This window comes from Engystomops pustulosus, chromosome 6 (assembly GCF_040894005.1).
Source record: "Engystomops pustulosus chromosome 6, aEngPut4.maternal, whole genome shotgun sequence".
NCBI lineage: Eukaryota > Metazoa > Chordata > Amphibia > Anura > Leptodactylidae > Engystomops > Engystomops pustulosus.
Window position 1 is genome coordinate 6,788,526 of NC_092416.1, and position 8,884 is coordinate 6,797,409.

The window sequence follows — 8,884 nt, forward strand, 5'->3', positions numbered from 1 at the left end:
ATGCTTGAAAGTGTCTTTATAGAAAAGACGAAATATCGCATCCACGGTGGAATAAAAAGTTTTCACTTTATTTTCTTTGGAGTGCTGCTTCATCCATCGATCTCTGTTTATACTGGTGGGGTTTGTCAGGCCCTGACGATGACCTGCACCCTTCTGCTTTTACACGGTGCCGCTCCACAACTTTTTCTCTTGGTTTAATAAGGTCTTTATCCAGGGGAGGGAGGCACTCTGTATGTGTTATAGCTGGGATGTTGCAGAGCTGAAGTGTTTCATTGTGTGTTATTTCCAACTTATGACTCTGATCTGTCTCATCTCTCTTTCTATCTGTCAGATACTATTACAATGTTCAGAAGCTAAACAAAACTATACACAAACCTGGACCCTGATAATCTAAGTACATAGTCAGCACACAGCATCTCATAGCACAGAGGAAACATGAAATATCTACTTAGAGTGTCCCCGCTCACACTCTGGAATCTTACACTGACCATCACTGAGTGATAGGAGCTAAAATTGTAAAGTAAGTTATTTTGTACATATGGCATTAACACTTGAGAACTTTCTTTCATGGGCAAATCCCTTTAAACACACTAAGAGGGGGGAATTTTTTAATGTTTTTTTTTTCGTTGTTTTAGCACAGTTTTGGTACAAATGCTGTTTTACGTCTTTCTTTTGCGGCAAATGAACACAGCACAGTGCCAAATTCATTATTTCTTTCTTAGACTAGTTTTCACAATACTGACCTAAATTCATGATTTGTGATTTGGCGCATATTTTCGGTTAGACGCTAGTTGTGACACAAAATGACTCCAGTCACCCACTGATATACGAATATGACAAAAACAACTACCAAATTTATTAAGATTAACTTAGAGGGTCATGTGCACCAAAAACATAACAATTTTCGACAAATGCAAAAAAACCCCATTATTATGAACAAAAAAAAAAATAATAGAACAACATACAGAAATTCACTTGATAAAATCAGATAAAAAAAATGGAATTGTGTAAAGGTGTAATGATTGCAAAGATCCGTTCCCCCCTTTGTGCGACCAGTTTAATCAAAATCACAATTTATTCAAATATTCAATTCTATTTATTTTGGCAAAGACTTTTGGAAGAAACCATTTCTACTCCCCCGGCGCAGGGCTGCACAGATGAGGATCGGTAACTGGCATCTCAATGACCAGAACCAAAAAATATAACCAAGAAGAGAAAACCAAAGGCTTCTTGATCAAGTCCAACTCTTAGAGCCCCATACACATTAGATGAAATAAGGTCATTAAAAAGTATGAAAATTTCGGTCACCCATCTAACAAATATTGGGCTCCCAACTCTCCTCAGATGGCAAATGTGAGGGAGATAGGAATAGCCCCATCCTTTTGTCCTTTGTTCTGACTGTGATTATCTCTGTGAACATATGGATGAGCTGATCATGTAGAAGGGAAGGAGAGAATCAGGGGACCATATGTCAACAGCACGGTGGCTCAGTGGTTAGCACTACAGTCTTAAAATGCTGGTATCCTGGGTTCGAGTCCCATCCAGATCACCATCTGCAGAGAGTTTGTATGTTCTCTCCGTGTTTACACAGGTTTCCTCCGGGTCCTCTGTTTACGTCCCACACTCCGAAACATACTGATAGGTTGATTATATTGTGAGCCCCGTTGGGGACAGGGACTGCTGTGATAAGCTCTGTGCAGCGATATGTAATCTTTGTACACTATATATATAAAGGAATCAATTATTTTCATATTTTAGGGGGTCTTTATCCATGGACTGGGTCTGGTCCAGAGATGTAACATCCAGCACCACCCATAGACAGGAGAAGTGCAGGAGCTATAGAAAAATGTAACTAATACATAAATTCCCAGTCTATCCATGTAGTGAGTGATCGGCTTCGCCCTTACAGTTTATCAAAATGAAACATATACAGAAAATAGTCCAAACAGAAATAAGAGACCTTGAGATTGAGAAGAGGGGGCCGCAGTACTGTGGGGACGGGAAGGACCTGGTCTAGGAGCTACGGTTGCAGATGAGGGTTTAATGGATGAATTGGTTGTAGTTGGGGGTATAATGGATGAGTTGCTTAGAGTTGGGGGTTTAATGGATGGGTTGCTTGTAGCTGGGGGTATAATGGATGAATTGCTTGTAGCTGGGGGTATAATGGATGAGTTGCTTAGAGTTGGGGGTTTAATGGATGAGTTGCTTGTAGCTGGGGGTATAATGGATGAATTGCTTGTAGCTGGGGGTATAATGGATGGATTTCTAATAGCTGGGGGTATAATGGATGAATTGTTTGTAGTTGGGGGTATAATTGATGAATTACTTGTAGCTGGGGGTATAATGGATGAATTACTTGTAGCTGGGGGTACAATGGATGGATTGGTTGTAGCTGGGGGAATAATGGTTGGATTGCTTGTAGCTGGGGGCATAATGGATGGGTTGCTTGGAGCTGGGGGTATAATGGATGAGTTGCTTGTAGCTGGGGGTATAAAGGATGAAGTGCTAGTAGCTGGGGGTATAATGGATGGATTGGTTGTAGCTGGGGGTATAATGGATGAGTTGCTTGGAGCTGGGGGTATAATGGATGGATTGGTTGTAGCTGGGGGTATAATGGATGAATTGCTTGTAGCTGGGGGTATAAAGGATGAAGTGCTAGTAGCTGGGGGTATAATGGATGGATTGATTGTAGCTGGGGGTATAATGGATGAGTTGCTTGGAGCTGGGGGTATAAAGGATGAATTGCTTGTAGCTGGGGGTATAATGGATGGATTGGTTGTAGCTGGGGGTATAATGGATGAGTTGCTTGGAGCTGGGGGTATAATGGATGGATTGGTTGTAGCTGGGGGTATAATGGATGAATTGGTTGTAGTAGAAGAATCGCTCATGGATTTGCCCATTGGGCTCTGACAAATGACTGCATCAGAATTTAACGAGCAGAATGTATCAGAAGCGCAACCAAATATTGTAGAATTATTTTCTGTGGAGAGATAAAAAGATATGATGTTACACACGAGTATTTCTGTAGATCCCCATGTACAGGCCGAGCGGCTCTATAGCTGGAGCTTTATAGCCGAAAAAGAGGAAAGAAAGGTCAAATATTAACAAATTCCAACAAAACGTTGTTCTTTGTGTTCTGTTTCTACAATTGGACCATTTGGCTACTTGATGCCTCTACATGTATTTGGGCTTTGATTTCTCTCCAACAGAGATGAGAAGACCCAATGGTTGGGTCTGGCCATCCTAACCCAGACATATTGGGGCTCATTTACTAAGGAAATCGGGGGGGGCCGGCCATCGTAAAACCCGACAGATTCAGACAACGTGTAGAATTTAACATTTAGAATTGTGTCGCAAGACAAGCACTTACAAGAACCGGGAAGAAGCAGGTGAACTCCGCAGACCTCAGCGCAGAAGCGACGGATGCAGGAACTTGGGCACACGATCTTAAGAAATCATGGCAGACCTGAATCCTCGTTGGACAACACACCACGGGATCGCGACAGGACCAGGTAAGTAAATATGCCCCATTGTTAAATTCCAAGGTCAATTTGATGGATTGGCTCCAACTTCAGCAATATGTCCGGGTCAAGCAGCTGAACCCGACATTGGGCCCACTCATTTTTATTATACAGCAATCAATGTCCTTATTGTCACATCTTTTTTATGGTGGAACAGTGTGTTCAGTAGTGGTGTGAGGGGTATATATGATATATGTGGGGGCACAGTGTGGACAGTTGTGGTGTGAGGGGTATATATGATATATGTGGGGGCACAGTGTGTTCAGTAGTGGTGTGAGGGGTATATATGATATATATGGGGGAACAGTGTGGTCAGTTGTGGTGTGAGGGGTGTATATGATATATGTGGGGGCACAGTATGGACAGGTGTGGTGTGAGGGGTATATATGATATATGTGGGGCACAGTGTGATCAGTTGTGTTGTGAGGGGTATATATGATAGATGTGGGTGTACAGTGTGGTCAGTTGTATTGTGAGGGGTATATATGATATATATGAGGGTACAGTGTGGGCAGTTGTGGTGTGAGGGCATATATGATATATGTGGGGGTACAGTGTGGTCAGTTGTGGTGTGAGGGGTATATATGAGATATGTGGGGGGTACAGTGTGGTCAGTTGTGGTTTGAGTGGTATTTATGATATTTGTGGGGGCACAGTGTGGTCAGTTGTGGTCACCCATTTCTCTCCCCACTCCTCAAGCTTCAATAAATCCCTCTGTAATGCTATACTGTCCGCCTCAGTATTAATTACTTTACACAGCTTAGTATCATCTGCAAATATTGAAACTTGACTGTGTAAACTGTGTTGGCTGTGATTCTCCACCTCCGGATGATGACGATGTCAGGCAGTGAAGCCAGAGCAGCGAGTGGCCAGCATCAGCTTCCAGAGGTGGGACAACTCTTCTGCTGAGAGGGCAGTGTGAACGGCGGCTATTTTACCTCCATTAGTGGCTCTGCCCCTGGATGCTATCATTCTGCTATGTGTCCCTAAAAATGTCTGGGCGTGTCATAAGTTAGATATCACTTCCCTAACCTGTGACCATAACTTGAGATTACTGGAAAATCCTGAGAAGTCAAAAACTTCAATTTTGTTTTGTGTTGATACAATTGGGACAGTATTATTTAATCTTATTGTAAGGAAAATGTCTAATTATTAAAAATTAAAAAATATAAGACAAGATCTTATTCCGATACCTATATCTGTTACATTGAAGCATTTGTTCTGATTTCCTTTACATTCCAGGACTTGTGTCGAGTAATTTCCATAAGAAGAGGACACCGGACATTGGAATCCATTGGCAATCCCTGCAAGTAAAGAGAATAGGAATGTTCTTACACTCATTATAACAACATTGTTCCAATAAAAATAACAAAAAATATTACTGCTCCGAGAGTAACCAAACCCCCCGTGTCACAGGATTCCCCCGGATAAGGTTACATCTCAACAGTGCGATCCTTTTATTTACACAAAGAAACAAGAATCCATTGTCATTGTCCATTGTCATTGTCCATCCACTCCCAAGGAGCAAACACGATTGACCTGCCCGGCCGGTGTGTGCACATGGCACTGGGGTCCGAGGGGGCTCAAGTTAAACTGTTATGCTCAGAATAGGATATAAATGTGATCGGTGAGGATCCGGCTGAATGTGATCCTCACTGATCAGGAGAAGATTCGGAATTAGATTGCCTCAATCTCCAACTCAACTTCATCTTCTATGACAGCGATGGGGAAGCTTTTAGAGGTCGGGTGCCCAAACTACAGCCAAGGACCCATCAATTTATCACAAAGAGCTGACGAGGCAATTCTCTTAACAATCTATTGCTCCTTATTGCACGGTTTTCAATCGTATTGGCGCATTGTGGACACTGAAGAAGGAGGAGAAATTTGCATTATCATTGGAGCTTCCCTCCAGGGTTCCCTTGAACTGGAAGATTCATTAGACAGGATATTTCTTCTCCGGCAGAACCAGGAAGCCCAGGATGTGTTGTTGATGAATGCAGCACATTTGGGCCACCCAGGACGGCTGGACAATACCTTTAGGCACTCAACCTCTCTGGAAAACTGAAGCCACTGATGGACTTAAAGGGGTTGTCCACTTGAATAACTTTTCATTACACAAACAATATCAGTTGTGAGGCCAGGACACTCTAGTGCTACAATGTACATACCTGTGGGTGCTGGGGGGGTGCAGTCATCCTCCGTACAGCAGCTGTACAATTCATCTTCTTTACTGGATTCAGAGATCATGGAGGAGGAGTAGTTACAGATAAAGGATAACCCACAGTGTCTTTGAATAGCGCTGCCCTGAACTACGGAAACACATGAATATACAGAAAAATACACAAATAATTGAATAGATAGATAAATACATTCAATCTAAATGTAACCAATTAAAGGAAATCAAAATCCATCAAGATAATCCGGGGACATTACTCATAGATCCAGGCACCGGGACGTGGTATCTTCTTACCGTTCTTATCCATGGCCTCCTTCCTGCTCGAATCAACTTTTATAATGATACTAATGAGCCTGAGGAGCTCCTGGGGGGCTATTACCGGAGCCTTACTGTAGCTCCACAGGCTGTTACACTGTGCAGGAGCACTTCCCCCTCCAATTGTGTGCGGGCACTTTCTGTGTTGCAGTGAGATTACATAAGGCGGAGTAAGGGAGAATCACTGAGCAGGAGATACAGTGTAACAGCCTGGGAATCAGCATAATTATAAAAGTTGATTCTAGAAGGAAGGAGGCCACGGATATCAAAGACGATACCACAGTTCCGGTGCCTAGATCTATGAGTAATGTCCATGGCTTGTCAGGATGGATTGGCCCTTTTTTGTTTCCATTTTTCACTTCCCACATTCAACAATCGAAACTTTTTTTAAAAGTTTCTATGCACAGAGCTGTATGAGGGCTTGGTTTTTGCGTAACAAACTTTACTTCCCAGTGTGACTATGTAATAGTCAATGCCTTGTACTGGAACATTCACAGGAAGGAATAATCATGTTCACATTTGGATAGATCTCACAGATGGGACGTGGTGATGATTCGTAGGTTTATTTATTTATTTTTGGGTTATTTTTAGAGATGAGCGAGCACTAAAATGCTCGGGTACTCGTTACTCGAGCCGAACATTTCCTGATGCTCGAGTGCTCGTTTCGAGTAACGAGCCCCATTGAAATCAATGGGAGACCCGAGCATTTTTTAGTAAAATTAAAAACTGAACGAGCACTGTTCAATGCAGATGTTTTCACTAAAAGAACACAGTGAAAGAACACAGTGCAGAATAGATTGCAGATGTTCGCGAACATCTGCGATCTGTTCCGGAGACACGCGTGCAGAACGGTGTTCTCCGCAATAGTATTCGAAGAACAATATGTGTGAAGAACAACCTGCAGATGTTTGGCAACATCTGCAAGTTGTTCTCTACACATATTGTTCTTCGAATACTATTGCGGAGAACACCGTTCTGCACGCGTGTCTCCGGAACAGATCTCAGATGTTCGCGAACATCTGCAATCTATTCTGCACAGTTTTTTACTGTTCTTTACTTTTTTTTTTTTTTAAATTAAATGCTCGTTATCGAGCAGGGCAAATACTCGTCCGAGCAACGAGCCGGTCCGAGTATGCTAATACTCGACCGAGCATTAAGCTCGGACGAGTATACTCGCTCATCACTAGTTATTTTTAAATCAATTATAAGGAAAAAGGGTGATTTATACTTTAAGGTTTTTATTTGATTTAAAGGAAACCTACTATTTCACAATGGTCATTTTGACCTTAACATACCTTTCTTTGGGGTATGTAAGCTGACGCTGGAGGTGGTCTTGTTAAGGCTGATAAATCCGCAGTTAACTAGTTAACTAGAAGTTAACTTGACTTTTGTTAACTTGAACAACAGTCAAGAGATGAGGTTAGAGAAACTTGTGGAACAACATCTCCATCTGGAACTATCCTCCTAACACCTCTCCTCTTCCACCATATTTCACGGCTGCCTTGGAGACATCTTTGACTTTGCCTTATCCTATAAGCCTCACATCCAGGCCCTTACTACAACATCTCCTGACCCTTCCTTAATCCTACTAGTCCATGCCCTCTTGGGCTTTTGCAAAACCCTTCTCCCAGGAGGTTACCCATCATTAAAATACTAACCATGACTTCCAAAGCCGTCCACAACCTGTCCCCTCCATTCATCACCGAACTTATCAGCCAATACCACCCCACACGTAATCTCCGCTCCTCACCGGACCTTCAGCTTCTCTCTATTACCATCCGATCTTCTCACAACCGCATCGAGGACTTCTCCCGTGCTTCCCCCAGACTCTGGAACTCTCTACCACAGACTGTCCCTCACCTTCCAAACCTTCAAACAAGTCTTGAAAACCCACACACAACAACTGCTCTGCTCCCTCACCTCGTTTCTCCACCTAACCCCCCATATGGATTGTGAGCCCCCAGGGGCAGGACATCCTTCCACTCGTCTAAGATCTCTGTAATTTTTTTTTTTTAAAGCTTTCAGAAAGTGACAAGAAAATCGGAATATTTCATCTATAAACTCACCACTATGTTGATAAAAAAATGAAATACAGACTTCCCCTGTAGTGCAGGTCTCCGAGGGTCCAGTACAATTATAGCCGGTGCTGCTGCATCGAGTGCAGTTCAAACAGTGACCTGTTACAAGAAAATATTTTAAGGGACACAATAACCACATGTAATTAATCCCAAGTTTATTGGTCTTAAAACCAATTTAGATGTAAAAATTGCAATTAACCCTTCTCTACAGAGTGAATAGAGCGGCAGTTCTCAGGTGCTGTATGTGATACAGAGATCCAGGCCTTCAGGATCTGCCCTCTGGTACCTAAAGGCAGTGTTGGACTGGGTTGTCTTAGGCCCACCAGAGAAAATTAATCTGGGGCCCACTCTTCATTATCCACCAGGAAATAGATTCTAGCTGCTTCCAAATTGGGGTGCCTTCTATTGGACCTCTGGGGTTCAGTATTCAATATGGTTGAACCAGGGCCCACCGGAGGATCCTCTTGGACTCTGCTGGGCCAGTCTGACACTGCCTAAAGGCAACTAGTCCAGCCAAGAAGCCTGGCCCCACCAATGACCCAAACCAAGGACGTGACATTTTAGTTTTTTTTCCCTGATTCTAAAAGAAACATAAATGTAAGCAAAATTATTCTTCAGGGAGAAAGTTTAGCGAAAACAGTCTGGAAAAGTCTAGAAAGCCCAAATCTGACACCACACAGCAATGTGAAAAAAATGATATACTGGATGGTTTTCACTGATTCCTTGCATCAGAGGACACTAGTAAGGAGTCTCATTTCCAGTACTATTTTGGCTCTGTGAAATCCGGTCATGAT

The 8,884-nt window shown here is 42.7% G+C and overlaps 1 long non-coding RNA gene across 1 annotated transcript; it reads right to left on the bottom strand.

The window, feature by feature from the left end:
* Positions 1–4,739: 4,739 nt before the first annotated feature.
* Positions 4,740–8,178, bottom strand: LOC140065324 (uncharacterized). The gene is made up of 3 exons (XR_011847887.1): positions 8,079–8,178; positions 5,690–5,830; positions 4,740–4,825 (listed from the first exon to the last, which is right to left on the bottom strand). It is a non-coding gene; the product is annotated as an uncharacterized lncRNA (long non-coding RNA).
* Between the last annotated feature and the right edge of the window lie 706 nt (positions 8,179–8,884).